General features: G+C 41.5%; 1 protein-coding gene across 2 annotated transcripts in view; it reads left to right on the forward strand.

Annotated features, from left to right (window-relative positions):
- Positions 1 to 7,174: 7,174 nt before the first annotated feature.
- The window catches only part of LOC121150519 (zinc finger protein 260-like), a 39,763-nt gene continuing 26,132 nt past the window's right edge, over positions 7,175 to 20,805 (forward strand). Inside the window, exon 1 of one of the 2 annotated variants that reach the window (XM_040971445.1) lies at positions 7,175 to 7,394. The gene's annotated coding sequence lies outside the window, so the exon portion shown is untranslated. Of the gene's footprint in view, positions 7,395 to 19,980; positions 20,064 to 20,805 lie in introns of those variants that run through there. The other variant, XM_040971447.1, reaches the window with a different exon arrangement.

A 20,805-nucleotide genomic window follows, 5' to 3' on the forward strand; every position in this document is an offset into this window, starting at 1 on the left:
GTGAATGTCTGTACCCTCATTTGATGTCAAACACTCGTTTTGAATGGCCTGACATCTCAAATCATGTTGAACTTTTTACCTGATTAATTTCTCTATTATTTGCTTAAGAGAATATGAGAGAAACTCATGAGTTCCCATTCACTGTTTTGCTTCTTAAGTGTCCACAGCTGCCAAGTATGTCTCAGGGCTTCGGCTGGGAGCTGAGAACCCAGTGCAGGTTCTTCCTGTGGGTAGCACAAACCCAGTGCCTGAGGCCATCACTGCTTCCCCAGGTCTGCTTTAGTAGGAAGCTGGAATCAAGATCAGAACTAGGAATGCAACCCTGGTATTCTAATGTAAGCTAGAAGTTTCTTAACTGCTGGGCTAAGAACTCATCTTGTGTTTTTGCCATTATTGTTGTTAACTGAGATACATTAATTAAATTTCGAATACCGTAGCTGTAATTTGATAGCAATGTAAAAATGAATAAAACTGGCTGAGACAGTATGGGTATGGTGGAGTGCATGCCTCTCACTGCAGTGCAGCTGATTCAAGTCCTGGCAGCCCCACCCCTTCAGTCCAGCTTCCTACTAATGTATCTGAGAAGCAGCTGATATATGAGACGCAGGAGGAATTGTGGGACTGGGAGCCAGTCTGACACAGCCACAGCTGTTAAAGCCATTCAAAAATAAACCAGTGAATGAAACATCTGTTTTTCTGTCATTCTTCCTTTCAAGTGAATAGATGCATTGTAACTAAAGAATGTAACTCTCTTTCCACCTAAGTTCAAGGTTAATTTTCCAACAGTGACATTTACAAAATGCCAGGTCACACCATTGTAAATCAAGTATGGGGTGAGCAAGAGGTTCAATGGGAAAAGCAACCTTGAGTTTTGATTGGCAGATTTTGTGACGGGTGTTGAGAGGTCACATGTTACATTGCTGCAAGTAATGCCAGCAGTCCATGGAAGGACTGGTAATGGTCTTACATTCATTTTCTGATCTAGTTCTGTGCTAATGTGCTTGGAAGAGAGCAGAAAATGTCCCGATTCCTGGGACACCTGCACCCTTGTGGAGGAGCTGAATGGAGTTCCAGGCTCCTGGTTTGGGCCTGCGTCTTGCTGCCTATTGTGGCCACATGGGGAGTGAACAAATTGAGGGAAGCTCTCTCAATCTGTCTGGCTTTGATTCTTGCTCTAATGCTCACTTTTAAGCAAATAAATAAATTGTTTTTAAAAAAGGACTTGGAGTGATAGTCTAGTGGCTACAATCCTTGCCTTGCATGAGATACATAAATAAAAAGAAAAAAAGCAATAAAGACTTAAAAAAGCACTAACCATATTTTATACTCTGTAGATGGGAACTGTTAAATTTCTTTTAGATAGTCCATTGTTAGTGTGAATGGGTGATTTCTAGTTTTTGAAAATTCTAGTAAATTTTGATCAACATGTTTAGGAATGCTGCCATAAGGTACAGTGCAGTATTTGAATATATATATAGCATAAGCCGAGTAAGCCGGGTAGCCAAGCTTTCCATTTATCTTTACTGTTAAGGCATACCAGGTCCTTCATTCCACTTGCTTAAGTTTGTCATATCGTGAGCTGTAATTGCCACACACTGTGATGGATCACTGGATCTTGTTCCTTCTGTCACATGCTCTTTTGCTACCAGGTTTATCTCCTTCCTATCCCCAGTGCTCATTCTTCTTAATGATAATATGCTATATTTATTTCTACATTCAGCTTATTTCATTTTATAATATCTAGTTTCTTTTTTTTTTTAAGATTTACTTATTTTTATTGAAAAGTTGAATTTACCGAGAGAAGGAGAAAACGATCTTTCATCTGCTACTTCAATCTCCAATTGGCTACAGCTGCCAAGCTGCGCTGCTCCAAAGCCAGGATCCAGGATCCAGGAACCTCTTCTGATTCTCCCAGGTGAGTACAGGGTCCCAAGGCCGTGGGCTATCCTCAACTGCTTTCTGAGCACACAGGCAAGTAGCTCGATGAGAAGTGGGACAGCTGGGACACGAGCCGATACCTAAGTGGGATCCTGGTGCATGCAAGGTTAGCACTTCAGACCCTAGGCTACCACGCTGAGCCCTATTACATCCAGTTGATTCTATTTTTCAGCATTATTCTTTTTAATGGCTGAATGCCATCTTGGCAGTCATTAGGTTTCACTACTAATACATTCAGGAGAAACAATACCTAAGAACAAAAAGGATTGAGTAACTTCATTTCTGTTTCTGTGCCTTTGATTTCTTTCCCTTGCCTACCTCCTCTGGGAAAATATTAAGTTGCATAACCGTGAAATGTTGGCATTCTTATTTTGTTGCATATTTTAGAGCTTTGGATTTTTTGGCATTCAGTTGAATGATGATGGCTATAATACTTTATTGAGGTATACTTATACCTATACTTATACCTCAGTTGAGGTATACTGGGGTATATCTATAAATATTTGTAGATTTGCACAACTTACCTATATGTAAGTATTACAAAATATTGAATTTTATTGAAAGTTTTCTATAAGATTATTCCAATGATGCTTATCTTCCATCCTGCTTATGTGAAATATTTGGCTTGTTGATTTTCATTTATTGGCCCATTTTCTACATCCTAAAGTTGGATACACCTTAATTATTATGTGTGAGTTTATTGGTGTGTTGTTGGATTCATTTTATGTATGGGATGTTAATAATTTTACCTCTATTTTTATTGGGCATGCTTTATAATTTTTTTTTTTTTTAGCTATTCTAGGGTATGCAAAGTTATTTCAGAAGAAGCATTAAGAAGTAATTCCATTGTGTTTTTCAGTTTAAAATACAATCAGATGTAGGTTAAAATCTCCCAACAGCTGATTGAATCTAGTTTTGGAATCTAGGTATTGTTGGTTGCAGAATAAATTTGGAACTGTTTTTTTCCTTTCATATTTTTACATTAGCTCTAGCATCTTTGCTCTGAATTTGATAGAATTTAGTAGTGAAGACATCTGCTATTGACCTTTTGTTTGCGGTTTTTATTTCTGATTCAATGTTGTTACTTTTGATTTGTCAGCCTTTTTTTTTTAAGATTTATATATATTTTTTCTCTTTTTATTTTATGTTTTATGATACATTTTTTCAATTGACATTATAATCCAGAATTCACTTCACAAGAGTTCAACAAGTATAAAGTAAAAAGATTATAGTGCAATGGAAATATAGGCAAGGGCTACAACCAATAATCAAATGAAAAGATGATAAATTCTCTCATATTTGGAAAATTACATAGTTTATGTACTTGCTAAAATGTTTTCTGATATTATTCTTTTTTTTATTGCATTTCATTTTATGACATCATTTCATAGCCTCTGATGTTCTCCCATCCCCTCTGTGTGCCCTCCCCCCATGGTGGATTGCTCTACCTTATTGTAGTATTACAGTTGAAATCCAGTCTTGTTTCTGGCATTGCAAGCATGTGCCATGCGTAGAGTCCAGCATCTTATTGTCCAGCTCAATTCAACCGTTTCTTGGGGAGACCATCTCTGGTCTAAAGGCAGAGCTGGCAGAATATTGTTCTGACCAATTAAAAGCCATAAGATAACATCAACAACAGTTTCCAAAATTATGGGGTTAATTGACATGGTATTGAGTGACTGATATGTTAGAAAATACAAGTTCTTTACCTCATCCTGTGCTACTTCATTAACATTTCAATTTTAGTTTGTATACAACTGGCTTCTATCTACCTTAAAATGGCTTTAGGATATTATTCAGCTGTCTCATGTCTATTTTCATTTTAGTATTTAGCGTTTTATTGTGTTGAAGCATAATTTTTACTGAACTTGGCAGATTTTGGGATAGTCTAAACCGGCTTATAGCTTAAGCAAGGCATATGACACCAATTGAGGTGCAAAACACTGCTGGGAGGGGTGTACAGAGAAATCCTCCATACCCTAGTTAGGAGTAGTTTATTTTCATGTCCTACCTAGTAAGGTATGCGTGAGCCCCACTGATCGTTTCCTGTCTAGTTCTAAGTTTCCTTGTTGTTCTCTGTTCTAAGTTTTTGCTGCTGTTTGTTTTGTTTTGTTTGGGGGGGAGGGGTTGCTCCGGGACGACCATGATGGTCATTGCAAGCGAGGGTGGCAATCCAGAGTTGGAACTAAGCAAGGACCAGAGAAAGTTCCTCTCCCTAGTTCCGAAGGGAATTTATCGTTCTTCTGGTTTTTATTGAAAAGTAAGATTTATAAAGAGGAGGTGAGACAGAAAGATCATCTGTCCACTGATCCCCAATGGGCAGAGCTGAGCCCATCTGAAGACAGAAGCCAGAAGCTTCTTTTGGATCTCCATGTGGATGCAGGGTCCTGAGTCTTTGGGCTGTCTTCAGCTGCTTTTCCAGGCCAAAAGCAGGGAGCGGGATGGGAACTGGAACAGCTGGGATTTGAACTGGTGCCCATATGGGATCCTGCTGGAGTCCAGCTGCAGCCGAGTTTGAAGCTCGGGAAGGGTGCGTGGAGTCAGCAATAAAGAAAGACACAGACACAGACACTTGGTGTGTTCTCACCACAGCTCAAGAAAAGCTGTCCTTTTTATTTACTCAAAACCCCTCTCAAGCTTCTACACAAGCAACTAATTGTTCTATTTTTTACTTCAAGACTAGGGGGGCATGTATAGACATTTGGTCATTCTATCTGCACTTCAGGGCTAAGCAGGTGCCCCTAAAGATAATTTTGCAAAATACTGTATTCATATTCTTCAAAGCAAGCCATTATTCATTCTTCAACAGTAGCCATGGAGCAACAGCCAGGACTCCAAGGTCAAGGCACATGAGGTTACCTGCTAATCAGTAGTACATTCCTACCACATTTCTATTTCTACAATTTACCCACTATTTAATGGGGAAAATAGGTTACAAGGAAAAAACCTAAAATTTAAAACAAAAACTTCAAATATTAAATCTCCCTACAACTATAGACTCCTGCAACCCCATAAACAATAAAGCAATAATAAAAGCATTTTTCTTTAATAAAAGCATCCTTAATTCCTCTAGCTAAAAATTCCTCTAGCTAAAAGCAGCTAAAATAATTACATTTTCTAAGCTCCAAAAAATTGCAAAGGCAGGCTAGCCTTTGAGATAACAATAACTATATTTATTGCCATAGCAGTTTCAGCTCTCACTCCCATCACTTGCATTAATATTTAGGATATTTTCAAGCCCTTTTCCAGAAGGTGTGCTACGTGTCTGGAACAAATTCTAAGACAATGGTTAAGTACCCAGTAAGGTGTCCAAAAATAGCATGGGCTTAATTGTGTTCCTGTGTGTAAATTGTCAAAGGCCTACTCACCAAGGCATTATCAGTGACATCAACTCTCAAGCTCACATCAGTTGCAAAAACCTGCAAAAACTGTCTCACAGGGGCAAACAACAATGCCTCAATAGAATACAGAATTCTTAGTGGGGTGCTTGAGTATACGTGCAGCCAGGGAGTGAAACAGCATCAGGGTGGTCAGAGAGAAATCCGCCGGGCCCTGCCAAGCAGGGGGAGCTGCTCACTTCACAGCTTCATGCCATCCACACCTACTGCTTGGACCCCAGCAGGATCCCAATGCATTCAAGGTTTGGACTTTAGCCACTAGGCTACTGCACTGCCCCCTTGTCAGATTTTTAATGTCTGTGATTCAGTTTGGTAGGCTCCAGAATTCAACCATTTCTAACAGCTTGTTTGTTTATGGTTACTGTTAGCAGTCCCTAATGATCCATAGCATTTCTCAAATCTTGAAAAAAAAAATTGTTTATTTTTATTGGAAAGGCAGATATACAGAGAGAAGGAGATACAGAAATCTATTCCATCCACTGGCTCACTCTCCAAGTAGCCACGGTGGCTGGAGCTGAGCCAATCCAAAGCCAGGAGCCAGGATCTTCTTGGTCTTCCACGCAGTTTCAGGGTTCCAAGGCTTTGGGTCATCCTATACTGCTTTCTCAGCGCACAAGCAGGGAGCTGGAAGAGAAGCGGAGCAGCCAGAATAGAACCGGCATCTGTATGGGATCCTGGTGTGTGCAAGGAGAGAACTTCAGTTACTCAGTTACCACACCAGGCCCAGTGAATGAAAATTTCAGAGCAATATGATGATAGGCTTGGTTTCTCCTCCTTGGCTAACTCACAGCTTCCATGTTTTTGCACCCTCACATGGTGTTTCCTCTATCCTTGCACAACCTTTTTCAAACAGGGCTTCACAGTTTTCATATTATTTTCAATTCGAGGCTTGGGCAGGTCCAATCAAGGAGCAAGAAATCCCACTGGGGCTCCCATGTAGGTATGAGGGGTTCAGTCGCTGTTCAATCACTGCCATTTCAGGGGTCTCAGCAGGAAGTTGATCAGAAGCAGAGTGGCTGGTGTAGAAACTGGTGCTCTGTTAACAGGATGACAGCATTACAAGTGGTGGCTCAACCTGCTTTGTCTCTACGACAACCCTGATCAAAAATATTTTAAAGAAGGAAAATTCTCACGAGGCTTATCAAAATGGTCTCAAAGAGAGATAGCAAATAGAGACATATTTGAAGAAAATTCAATATTCAATAAAGGCAGCAAGACTCAATGTTATTTGAACTTAGAACTGATTTCTGTGTCCCCCATCATGACCAGGTCAAAGGAAACCTGTAGTATCGGTAATTGCAAGTGAGACCACAGGATTCCCCCTCCTGCTGACTGCCAGCAGAAGGTGACATCACTGCTTTTTCTGTCCTCAGTTCCCTGTGGCCAGAACCACGCTCTGGCTGAGTGGAGTGGAGGTTGGGCCCGGGGCCTGCAGGGGTGGTGAGGCTGTATATGAGCGGGAGGACACGTGGATCCCACCTTGTCCATCTGCAGTTCTGCTGTGGGTGAATCTGAATGGAAGCAGCACATTTGCAGTGACTTTGCATGGAAGTATTAAAGGTATTAGGGAGAAGTCCACAGAGGGCTGGGCTTGTTTTGTTTGTTTTGTTTTGTTTTGTTTTGAATAAACATTCTTTTAAAATTTATTTCTTATAAGACAGCATTACAAGAAAAAATACAGAGAGAGGGATCTGCCATCTGCTGGTTCATTCACAAATGTCCTCATTAGCTGAAGGAGGGCTGGCCCTAGTTAGGACTGTGGAGCTTCTCCTGGTTCTCCCACATGGGTAGAGTGGCCAGAGGACTTAGACCATCCTTTACTGCTCTCCCATGCCATTAGGGAGCTGGATTGTAAGTGGAGCAGCTGGGACTCGAGCCGGCACCCATATGGGATGCCAGCATCGCAGGTGCTTAGCTACTGACCGCTGGTCCTGTCTTTTTGTATGTTTTTGTTTTAGAGGCAAGGACAAAGAGCATGGAGAGAGAGTACTCATAAGCTGGTTCACTACTCAAATTCTTGTAACATAATGGACTAAGTTACTCCTGGCAGCTAATGAGGCAGGTATGGTAGCACAGCAGGTTGGCAAGTGATTTAGATACCAGTATTTTGTTTAAAGAGTGCCAAATCAGGATTTTGCTATTTCTAATTAGCAGCTTCCCACTTATATTTCTGGATAGACAGCAAAAACCTACTCGAGTTTATTTTTTTTTTTTAAGATTTATTTATTTTTATTGCAAAATCAGATATACAGAGAGCAGGAGAGACAGAGAGGAAGATCTTTCATCCAATGATTCACTCCCCAAGTGACTGCAGTGGCTGGTGCTGTGCCAATCCAAAGCCAGGAGCTAGGAGGTTCCTTCAGGTCTCCAAGGTGGGTGCAGGGTGCCAAGGCTTTGGACCTTCCTTGACTGCTTTCCCAGGCCACAGGCAGGGAGCTGGATGGGAAATAGAGCTGCCGGGATTAGAACTGGCACCCATATGGGATCCTGGCATGTTCAAGGTGAGGACTTTAACTGCTAGGCCACCACGCCGGGCCCCCTACTTGAATTTTTAACTATCCATATGGGAACAAGCATGGATGCAATTCCTCATTTCTAGCTTTGATTGGGCTTAGCTTGGCTCTTGTAAGTGTGTGAGGAGCATGAACCACCAGATATAAGTTCCTTTTGCATTGTAAATAAATGAAATAATTGTTAATAGTTGGAAGCTATGTCTTAATCTAAGTATCCAACATAGCTGAACATGTCTACTTGAACTTCATATTTCAGTGATGTTCCAAGTGAGCTTGTGCAGTCAGCTATAATTGAGTCTGGCATGATGGTTGCATCTCAGCCAGGCACTCTGGATTGTGTTCTGCAAACCAGAAACTAAATCACTATGGCAACAGTTTTTAGAAGTTAAAAGTATTTGAAAATTGATGGTGGTGATGATCAGAATTGAAAAAAAATGAGCTAAACTTATAAATTTTCTGATGAGTTCTACTTGTATCATTTTTGACATTATAAAAGGATGCAATGAATTATTTCAAAAATTTCAAGTGATAGGTTATATTTTAATATCTCTAATTCCAATTGACATTAAATGTGATTTCCTGTATAAGCTATGTTGTGTATTTATATGTTGATGTGAGTGTAACAGTAAGGGATGGTCACACATAAATTACATGAATTACAATGATTGTTTCAGCGCTAAGAGCTTCTGGAGAAAGGTGACATTAATGTGCATGTCTTTCTAAGAATGGGATTATAAAATGAATTAATTTGTTAAAGGCACATGACAATGTTTTTAGTAGTAATGAATCAAAAAGACTAACCTTTGGGCCTGGCATTGTGGTACAGTGTGTTAGATCACTGCTGGTCATACTGCATAGAATATTGCAGTGCCAGATTGATTCCTGGCTGCTCCTTATTCAGATTCCTGCTAATGTGCTTGGGAAGGTGGTGGAATTTGGCCCAGCGATTTGGATCCTTGCCCTCCATGTGGATGAAGATAGAATTAATTGCTTCCTGGTCCATTGATCTTGTCTCTGCTTCTGTACCAGTACCAGAGGCAGTCTGCCCTGTAGTATGTCTTGATCTGGAATTGTAATTCCAGCTTCATTTTGTTATTTCATATAGCTTTGACTATGTGTGGTCTTCTCTGTTTCCAGATGGATTTTGTATGATTTTTTCTAGCTCTGAGAAAAATGTTTTCAGGATTTTGATTCATATCACCCTCAATTTGTATATTACTTTCAGTACTATGTTTTTTTTTTTAAAGATTTATTTTTATTATTTTTTTTATTGGAAAGGCGGATATACAGAGAGGAGAGACAGAGAGGAAGATCTTCCGTCTGATGATTCACTCCCCAAGTGAGCGCAACGGGTCGATGCTATACCGATCCGAAGCCAGGAGCCTCTTCTGGGTCTCCCACGCGGGTGCAGGGGTCCCAAAGCCTTTGGGCCGTCCTCGACTGCTTTCCCAGGCCACAGGCAGGGAGCTGGAAGGGAAGCGGGGCTGCTGGGATTAGAACCAGCGCCCATATGGGATCTCGGGCATGCAAGGCGAGGACCTTAACCACTTGCGCCACCACGCTGGGCCCTATGGGTTTTTTTTTTAAAGATTTGTTTATTTATTTATTTAATATATATTTTTCATTTTTATAATCTTTACATAGCTGACTAGGGAACAAAGGGTCAAGGCCTGCAGAAAAGTTGGTATGACCATTGTTTCCACATTATTATTATTTTTTCTGTATCTGGGGTAAGGGGGGAATTAAAGGGAGAAGCACCACCTAGCCTCCCACTCATTACAGGTCCCCAACGTGGGGCATGCTCTGAGGGTCCTACTCAGGTGGTTTTGATAGTTCCCCAGTTCTGAATTGTTGCCAATCTCACCATTCCAAGTACAATGAAATCTCTCCAGAATGTACTGGCTGACATAGTTCACCTTAGAGTCTGTGTTTGCTTAGATTCTCATTGTCAACACATGGCTGGGATACTAGATCAATTAGTTCTATCCTCTGCTGTGGTACTAGGTGTCCTCTGCAGGTTCCGATGGACTGCCATATCTTCCCTGTGTACCTAGATATGCTGTCCACTGCACTGTCTGAGCCTCTCAGGAGGCTTACCTTTGATACATGCACTCCATGTTCAGCCCATGTAACCTGCACTTCTCTTCATGTTGGGATTCTGAGATCAGCAATTCAGTTGGAGGGATTCCCAAAGAAACTTCATCCTAGGTGATCCCAGAGCAGATTCTTGTGTGTGCATGCCAATACAGGGTTTGGCCCAGTCTGTCACCCTAATCAGCTTATGCATATGCTGGTGGTTGCAGTTGCTGGGTCAGTTCTGTTTCCAGCCCTGTTTTTCATTCAAACCAATGGGTGTTGCAGTCCAGATCGAATCTGCCCAGCACACACTGGCCCTCACATAAACCAGTGGGAGCTGCAGCCTTTTTGGAGTGACCCACAATAACACCCACCAGGCCTTTCCCATATGTACCACTGACTTATCCAGTCTGTCCCACATCCCATTCAGCTCTCCTACATGTCAGTGGGCATTGAAGGCTAGTTCAACCCAACCAGGCCCACTATCTAGCCCACACACAGGCTGGCAGGTGCCGTTCTGTCTATGCATCTCTGCCCCAGTCCTGGCTTTCATGCTCTCCAGTGGGAATGATAACCCCAGAGGGAGGTACCCATTATTCCCTACTAGGCCACTCCTACTTCTGGATCATGCACTTTCCAGGTGGTACTATAGTTGAGTTTAATAGAGCTTGTCTCCACTGCCAGCCTCTGCCAGCTGATGCTGTGACAAAGGCCAGCCAACCTTCACCCACTCTGATTTATGCTTGCCCCAATAAGAACAGTCAGCTCAGCCTGGCTTTTCCCTGAATCTAGCTCACTTGTGGTCCACGTATGTTGTAGCCCAGCCTGGTCTGGTCTGCACCACTCCAACTCACATTCTCTAGTGGGATTGGCTGTCCAGGAGGGGAGCCCTCCACATTGCCCCTACTGGCTTCCTCCCTCCCTGGTTCTCATGTGTGCTGGTTGGGTGCTGTGGTCCAGTCTGCCTAGCCCCGCCCCCCTTGCCTTGGCATTTGCCAGTGGGTGTTGTAGCTTGGCCTGCCTGGCCCACCCCCAATTTCAGCTGATGCTGGTGAGGGTTACAGCCTAGTCCTGCCAGGCCAGCACCCAATCCCAGTTATAATATGTACTGGTATGTGTCACGACTGTACCTGGCCTGACCCACACTCTGTTCTGGTGCCCAGATTCACCAGCAGGTGATGTGAACTGGTTCAGCCTAGTCTGCCCCTGACCTATGCCAAATGTATGTTGGGGGGTAATATTAGCTGGCCTGGGTTGCTCCCTATTGTGGTTGTTACGCTCACCTTCAGGGACTGTGTCCTGATAGAAAAGTTTCCCAAGCTTGTCCATCAGAACCTCCCCCAATACCAGATCTTGCACATAGTGGTGGTTCCATGGGCCAACCCTACTTAGTTCACCTTCTGTCCTGGAAGGAAGGGCGGGCATTTGCTGAATGGCCTTCAACCCATTCCAGTTCTTACTGTTGGATGTTTCAGGCCAGCCAAGGTTCATCCATGACCAGACACATCTCACGAATGGCTCAGTAGGGACAGAGACCTAGCCTAGTCCCTCCTACCCCTACCGTGGTTCTCACGAGCACCAGATGGTGCTGAAGTCTAGCCTGGCTCAGTGCACCGCAGTCCCAGGCCACACTTGTGCTAGTGGACACTGCAGCCATATCCAGATCAGAATGCAGCCCCCCTCAGGTCCCCACACTCACCAGTGGGAGCCACAACCCAGCCAGTGTGTCCACTTAGCTCCCCAACCAGGCTTGTTCCCAGCCATAGATCATGTGCGTGTCAGTGGTTGCTCTGACCCAGCTTGGCATAGCCCCTCACCTGTCTTGTCCTTTTACTTAGGTGCTGTGGCCTAGCATTCCTGATTCATGTAGACCAGTAGGTGTAAGAGCCTAGCTTGGCATAACCTGTGCTCCATCCTGATTTCTGTTCTTGCTTGTGAGCTAAGGTTTGCTTGGTTCTGCTTAGTCTGCCCCCTTCCGTAACCAACCCACACATTAGCCATCTGTCAGAGTTATCTTTACCCAGCTTTCTTGACCCCCAGGCCTAGGCCATGTGATCATCAGTGAGAGTTGTGACTCACTAGGAGAGTTTCCCAGGTTCCCCCACTTGACTCACTCCCATCAAATCTCATACATGGCAGTGTGTGTTAGGCCAGTGCCCAGCGTAGTCTGCCCTTCCATCTTGGTCTTGCATGGGCTGGTTAACCTTGCATCCCAGCCCACCCCACATCATATTTTAGGATGCACATTTGGATGCTGCTACATTGGCCTGCTCAGACTGTTGGATCCTTTACCTATGAGTGATTGCAAGTTCCATGGTCACACCTAGCTCAGTCCTTCACCACCCCAACTCTTGAACTAACCTGTGAGACTTGTACTTCCACAGGGTTTGGCTCATACATTCCCCACAGAATCTTCCCCTGGACCTGGTTCTCTTGTGTGCTGGTTAGTCTCATGGCCCTGCCAAATGTGACTCTTCCCCTGATCCAACATTCTGTCGGGTATTAGGATCTAGTCCTGCTGGACAGGCCTCCAGCCTTAGCTTTCACATAGACTGGCATGTGGTGGTCAGCAGTTTGGTGATAGCAAGTTTTACGCAGGACTCACAAATAGGCTGGTGTATCAGTCTGACCCATACAGATCGTCTGATCTCTTCCCTCTAAACCACCAGATCTCAGTACCCTTGCTGACCTTCAAGGAAAAGTTACTTTGTCATTGAGAGTACATTGGGAGTGATTCCTCACCCAGACGCACAGTGTCCTTATTCATGGACATACCTTGGCAGCAATTCCACACCCTCAAGGCCCCAGAGCTCACAGCCGGGTGGCCAGCAGGTGGGGCCTGGTGTGAAATGACACACTGGCTGCCCAGGGCCGCTCACCACATGATGAAGGTGACTGTAGCCAGGGCCCCAAGCATGGAGGCCAACCCGGCCTGGGTGCTCCCAGCAGCCAAAGTTCTCTCTACCCTGATCCCAAGGTCATACTCCTCAAAATTTCTTTTCTTTTTTTTTTTTTTTAATTGGAAAGTCTGATATACAGAGAGGAGAGACAGAAAGGAAGATCTGTGTGATGATTCAATTCCCAGGTAGCCACAGTGGCCAGAACTGAGCTTATCTGAAAACCAGGAGCCTGGAGCCTCTCCTGGGTCTCCCACTCAGGTGCAAGTCCCAAAGGCTTTAGGCCATCCTCAACTGCTTTCCCTGGACACAAACAGGGAGCTGGATGGGAAATGGGCCATAGGGATTAGAAACAATGCCCATATGGGATCCTGGCATGTACAAGACAAGGACTTTAGCCACTAGTCTACCTTACCTGGCCCAGTACTATGGATATCTTAATGATCTTGGTGTTGCAGATCAAGGAAAAATAACTTTCCCCATCTTTTAATGTCTTCCTCTATTTCTTCTTTAAATGTTTTGTAATTTTCATTGTAGAGATCTTCCACATCTTTAGTTAGGTTAATCAATTCCAAGGTATTTAAGGTTCCTCTCCGCTATTTTAAAGGGGGCTGTACTTACAAGTTCACTCTCAGCCATGGGTTTTGTATATACTAGGGTAATTCATTTATGTTCATTAATATTGTATCCTGTTACCATGCCAAACTCTCTCATGAGCTTCGATACTCCTTATAGTCTTATATTTCTGCTATGTACAGACTCCTATCATCTGTGTACGCTGATAATTTGACTTTTTCATTTCCTGTTTGAATTCCTTTAATTTCTTTTTCTTGCCTAATAGCTCTGGTAAGGATTTCTAATACTACATGGAGTAGAAGTAATGAAAATGACCATCCTGGTCTAGATCCATTTCTTAGCAGAAAAGCTTTCAGCTTTTCTCCATGTAGTGTGATGCTGACATTGGGCTTTCATTTATTGTTTTGATTGTGTTATAGAATGTTCTTTCCAGGTAATGTCTTGCTTAAGGTTTTAGCATGAAATTGTGCTAGATTTTATTAGATGCTTTCTCTGCATTGATTGAGATGGCAATATGGTCTTCACTCTTCAATTTGTTCATGTGGTGAGTTGTAAATTAGAACGCAGAGTTTTCAACCTTTCAAGGAAAAAAAAAATAGTTTGTTATGGAGTAAGGTGGCAACTGTTTTGCAGGATAGTGCACCAAGGGGAAGGCAAACAGAGTTTTTATAGTCAAAGTGAATATACAAAACAGTCATGTTACGTGAGCAACACCAGAGTGGTCACTGGTAGCTATCTGTTAATTCTATTGCCATAACATCTCAAGCAAAGTGAAAGTTACAGAAGTCAGCAGGCCCTCAAACAGACAATTACATTTCATAAACTGGTCCTGGTGTGGTAACCTAGTGGCTAAAGTACTTGGCCTGTATATACTGGGACCCTTATGTGCTCCAGTTATAATAATCCTGGTGGCTCAACTTCCTATCCAGCTCCCTGCTTGTGGACTGGGAAAGCAGTTGAGAATGGCCCAAAGTCTTGAGATCTTGTCACCCTTGTGGGAGATTTTGAGGAAGTTCCTGGCTCCTGGCTCCTGGCTCTTGGCTCCTGGCTTTGGGTCAGTTCAGCTCTGGACATTGTGGCCACTTAGTGAGTGAATCAGTGGATGGAAGATCTTTCCTCTGTCTCTCCTCTCTGTAAATCTGACTTTCCAATAAAAACAAATAAATCTTTAAAAACAAATGAAATAGCAAAAACTATTAAATAAGCCAGAGGTTATTCCAAGAGCCTTACCTGAACTGGCACCTTTGCAGAGTTCATGGTTGGTCCTGTTGTTATCTCTTCTAGCTGATCATTTGAAGTATAATATGTTGAACCACCTTGTGATGTTGTGCAGTTAACTTTAAATGTGGAGAAACTTCTCCTGACTGCGTAAAGATAGCAAAAATACACACAAAAAAGTATAAATGATTAAAATAATCCTCTTCCTCAATACTTACGATTATTAAGAGACTAAGAGTTGAAGCATCCTTATCTATATCTTTCAATAACTGATTGCCAGACTGTGAGACTTAATTAGGCTTGAAAAGCTGTCATAATAGTAGATTGAAGCTCCTTTATTTGAGATGACATATTAGCATGATCAGTCAAATGTCTGTTAATCTGTTCCCAGTCAAGGCACAGGAGTCATGCATACAGTAGAATAATTCTAGTCACATCTTAGGGATAGTTGTTGGTTAATGAATTTTATTTGGTCTCCCAGCCTAACAGTTGATTTCAAACTGGCTGTCTCAGCATATAATTGACTGTCAATTTGTCTCTGGGTAAACCCATAAATCTTCTGAATCTTTTTGCAATTTTTGCACAATACATACACTCTTAATTCCCTGATGCAAGGCTACTCCAGCCACAGCTGCAGCAACAGTGATCCCAATGATCCGCAGTATGGCTGCAATTACCATTCCTAAAAAAGCTGTTTTTGAAGCTCTTGAATCAAGGTATGAATAATGAACACAGATGCTGACTCTTCCCATTCTCTTTCTAGTCTAACAAGTATCCTCAACCCCACATGAGCCCTGAGAAAGTATACAGTTTCCCAGGGGGAAATTTGCAGGTTATTTGTAGGTATTTGTATTTGCAGATTATTTGCAGGGAAATTTGGTTATTTGTAGATAAATGAGTATACAAAGAACAATTCATGCATGACAGAATTCACAGATTGATTCCAATGTACAGACCCCACCATCCACACAAAAGGCAGTCTAACACAAGCTTGAGTTAAAATTTTTGTGACATTGACAGGTTTCCAGTTTTGCTGGAGACAGTCTATCCTTGTCTCCATGGGTTCCAGAGCATTGACTAATTTCTAAATATGGTCCTGATGGGAGTATCCAGGAAGAGAAAGGAAAGGAACAGCCATGCCACCTCCAGGCCAAACAATAGAATCAAATGAACTAACATGTATCTCAATGGTTTCATTAATCTCATTGAATCACAATAAACTTCCGTTGGACTGGCTATAGGCAGAGCCCATAGGGTTTTGATCTATGACATTTTCATAGGAAATATTGTCTTATTTCTAGTCCCACACAAGATACCTAAAATAGCCATGATACAATGGAATCATAAACTGGAGTCTGACAGTTACGCCTGATAGCCCTGTGTATTAATTGTGGACTCAAGAAAAGCTATGCCTGATAACAAAAAAAAAAAACAATTGTTTTCCTATGATCTTGTTGATTTTATTTTTTAGTACAATAAGTTAAGCCCTGTGCTCTGGTTACAATCAGCGAGAATGTGAACCTATGCAAATGGGAATCCCTTCTGACCCCAACTCCTAGTTATATTTAACTGCATCGCTTCTTACTTTATTAGAGGTCTCTTGTCATCAAAAGGCTCAGGAATCCAAGTCCAATCATTGACACATACCAGAACTCTTGAATCCCACCATGTGACAGAGCAATTTAGTGGGGGATGAGGAATGTAGGTCCAGTAAGTGTGATTACTACCCCAGCTTACAGCTGAAGCAGAGGACAGAGTGTGATGGCAACCATGGCTAGGAACAATGTCTCTGGAGACATTTTCCCCTAACATTGGACCATGTTGGTAGCTTCACATGAGAGCTTCTAAAGTTGACCCCAGGTCAGCAGCTTGGCAGTTGTCACTATGATAAATGGCACCTTGGCTGTCAGCTACATCCTGTGAAATTCCCATTTTTAAAGGAAGATCCATTTTCTTCAGGGACAGGGATGTTTCCATGAGAACTGCTGCACTTCTCAAGCCAGATGAGCAACAGAGAAACCTGCAGTTCTTCAGAGGATCAATCAGGAAATCCTGTGGGAACAAGAGCAGAACCTCTGCCCAGGGACAGTAGTGTACCGGTCAGTTAGTTGTCTTACCAAGGCAGTAATTTAGAAGGCCATATTAGAGAATATTTGTTAACAGGGGTGTTAAAGTCTTCTTGAGTGAAATTTTTAAAATTAAGTGTTAAAAATGCTAGGCATAAAGTGTCTCAGGGGGGTATCACCCCTTTTATTTTTATTTTTAAGTTATTTTTTACCAGTTGACTTTTTTAGGGTGTGATGTGATGTGTACATTTAATAATAGTTTGTTTTTTAAAGTTATAAAGCATGCTTGTGATATATAGGATGGATTACTGTAAGACAGTTTGAAATTTTTGTTTAGTATAGATATGGTTTTATTGTTTGCATTAATAGTCGAGGGAATTTTTACAATAGGAAAATAGATGAAAAGGAAAGATTTAATAGTTAAAGTGTATTTATAACTCATAGGTTGTGCCTAGAGGAATTTACAGATGCTGTGAAGTAATGTCCATGAGGAGATAATTGTTACCTGTTCTTTTATATATGTTCAGGCATTACTACAGAAAGAATGATTCATTGGTTCTATAGGGTGTGGAGATCCTGAGAGGCTTTGATTTAGAGTTTTAAGAGAGCATAGAGGAAAAATGTAGAAAAAGTGTGAGTCACCAGGCTGTTTATTCTAAGGAACAATATTAAGTGAAAACTATTAAACAATAGTTTTAGTAAAAGGTAAAAGCATTTACCCAAAGATTTGATATTTGTTATAAATTTAAGAGTACAAGTTAATAATTAAACTGAATTATACATTATGGACACTAACCAGAAAATAAAATGAGTAACTTGTTAGATTGGTGAACTTGAGCAAGCACAAATGTATTAATGACTTAAAAGATTGTAAAAACAGTTTTTATTAAACTTTTAAACTATATGAACCAGAGATAATTTGTGTTGACTTTGTAATATTTATTTACGGCAGAACAATATATTAATTTTAGGATCAGTTTAAGATCTTTCGATTTATGTTTATGTTTAGTAACATGAGTTTATTAATATTTTTAAGATGGCTTACAAATATAGGTAGAGTCAAATTTTAAACAGTTGTGGCTGGAACCATCAATTTACTGAATGAAATAGCTGTTAATTCTCTTAGCTTTGTCCAGTTTATACTTAACTGTACCAAGATGACTTAGGAAACGTATAACATCTGTTCTTTACAAAATTTTTTTTTGTTATACAAAACTCCAAAAATTCATTCACAATAGGTGAAAGGTATAATTTTTTTTTAAAGATTTATTTTAGTTTCATTGGAAAGGCGGATATACAGAGAGGAGAGACAGAGAGGAAGATCTACCGTCCTATGATTCACTCCCCAAGTGAGCGCAACGGGTCGATGCTATGCTGATCCAAAGCCAGGAGCCTCTTCCGGGTCTCCCACGCTGGTGCAGGTCCCAAAGCTTTGGGCCTTCCTCGACTGCTTTCCTGGGCCACAAGCAGGGAGCTGGATGGGAAGCGGGGCCGCCGGGATTAGAACCAGCGCCCATATGGGATCCTGGGCGTGCAAGGCTAAGACCTTAACCACTGCGCTGCCGCACCGGGCCCGAAAGGTATAATTTCTTGGAAAGGTATAATATTTTTTGGCCAGTAAGCACATACTGTAATGTGTATCAACAATTTAAAATATGTCTAAAATAACTTGACTGGAAAAGAGTAGCATAAAACTAAAATTTATTATGTGGCCATTTTTTACTTAAGGAGTGCAGAGTGTTATGGTAAAGCAACACCATTTTTGTTTTGTAAAATACATGGTAGAGGAGCATAAGAATAGAGTTGGATTCGCAGTTGTTATCTCTCCACCACACCTGTAGAATTCAACAGTTTTAACAGCAACATAGACATCAAGATAGACAAGTGACCACCACACTCAAGCAATTCAGAAACCTGCTGGGCCATAACAGCATCTCCTGTGGAGCCTGATTCGTGAAGCTGTGTGGCAAGTTGAGTCCTTCCTGAGTGCAAATTGAGTCCTCAGAACAGAAACAGATGATGTGGTGAGATACATGGTTATGGTTAAAGGGCAGTGCAAATCCTGTGGGCCTGGGAGCTGGAATCAGCTGCCAGGGCTGTGGTAATCATCTCGGTGCCCTGCTCCCTCAACTACTTTGCCTGTTTTGGAGCTCAGGATGACCACTACCCTCTGACTACGGTCTCCAAAATGCTAGGGTGTGTAAGGGAGATCATGCCAGATGTGTATAGGATGGACTAAGAAGTCTTAAGCCAAGCTTAGCAATGGCAGTAACCACTAGAAATCCGTAAGTGAAAAGACACCATGATAATTCAGTTTGAGTTGACCCTGAGATGAAACAATGGTTATTACTGTGAAATATATCTATTCAACATAAGACCTATAGTTTGTTTCTCAGTAATGTAAATTATCCTAAGAGATATGCATAGAACAACCTAGATACATTTATGAAACTCTAGACATTTCATCTTTTTCTGACTTTTTGGTGTGCATTTTACTAATAGGCTTCATCTGTTCTGAAACTCTTCAAAATACACAGAATTGAATTATGCTTCTGTAATTTTTTAGACAAAGGGGATGTTTAAACTAGATGAGAGAGAAAGTATGCAGTATGGGTTTGATTCAAGCTCAGCCACTGAAGGGTGCTGTTACCTATAAAGCCTTGGTTTATCTCTTTGGTTTCAAAATGTTGGTAAAATAAATTTCCAGATTTCCAGCAAGATCCCTGGATCTTTTGTTTTTCCACTAGGGACAGGTGAATTTATGGGATGCTATAATGTTCTCTCAGAAAATGAAGTGTTTTTTACATTACTGTGTGGTGTACCTTCTCAGTTTCTTTCTTTAAGCTCACAGAGCTTTATGTAAAACAGTTTATAAGGGCTGAGGGGTTTATGATGGCTGTTAGAGTATGAATTAAGATCTTTCTTCCTTCCTTCCTTTTAAAAAAATATCTGTATATCTGAAATTCAGAATTAGAGAGAGAGTGATCGATCTTCTATCAACTGGTTTAGTTCCCAAATGGCTCTAATGTTCAGAGCTCAGTCAGGGTATTGCCAGGTACTAGGAATTTCTTCTGCTTCTCCCTCTCCCTCTCAGGTGCAGCCTCCAAGTACTGGGCCGCTTTCCCACATGCACTAAAAGGGAGCGGGATTAGAACTGGAGAAGCTAAGGACTTCAGGTAGCACCAATGTTGAATCCTGGCATTACAGGCAGAGCTTTTTTCTGCTTATGCACAGCAATAACACAAATCCTGTTTCCTTCCTAACACGATTACTCATTCCAAAGGAAGCAATAAGCTTTATAAAATGGAATTCACTTTAAATAGTGCCTCACTGCCCAAACTCTCTAGTGCTTCACAGTAGAGGCAAGGGAAACCTGAAGAGGTGAGGACCCTTCCTTGCATTGCCTGAACAACCATATTTTCCTTTTCAGATTGATCAGATTAGAGCAATGCTACATCTCCTCATGTGTAGGCTTCTAATGAATGGATGATATTAGAAATTTTGTAAGAATATATGAGTCAAGAAGACATCTAATACCAATGGAGGGCAGAACAAATTATACAGCTTTCCTGGACCAAGATCTGGGAGGATCAAAACTCTAAGGTGGACTATGTGAGCTAAAGGACCTTGGAAGGATTTCCTCAACCTTGGAACAATGAAGAAAAGGAGAATGCAGGCAGTTCTTTCATCTCCTTCCTCCCATTCCATGAACCTCCTCACCATAATTGGTGGTACGCATGGGCATGCACCCTTCTCAAGTATGTAAATATCATCAAAAGTGAAATGAATTTTTAAAAAATATATATATGAGTCCATTGAGCAGGATAAACAAGGGCCTAGAAAAATAATTGAAAGGTTCTTGATGATGTTATTCTCAGTGAAGGGATTAGCTTTCATATTGGAGAATCTGTATCACTTCCTAACACTTTTCCAATGCTTTATGCTACCCTCATTATTTCCAGAAATGGCTTTCATATTTTATATTTGGAGATAATGTTAATGCCTCATGTGTCCTGATAGCTCTGTCAAGGCACAGCAGTTATTAAGATTTTTGTACAAAAAAAGATGCAAAGAAGTGTATTTTAAGAAATTTTTTATGGACAAATGTTGAGTGGCAAGTAGA

The sequence above is a fragment of the Ochotona curzoniae genome, unplaced genomic scaffold, assembly GCF_017591425.1.
Source record: "Ochotona curzoniae isolate NIBS_2020 unplaced genomic scaffold, NIBS_Ocur_1.0 contig_2159, whole genome shotgun sequence".
Lineage (NCBI taxonomy): Eukaryota > Metazoa > Chordata > Mammalia > Lagomorpha > Ochotonidae > Ochotona > Ochotona curzoniae.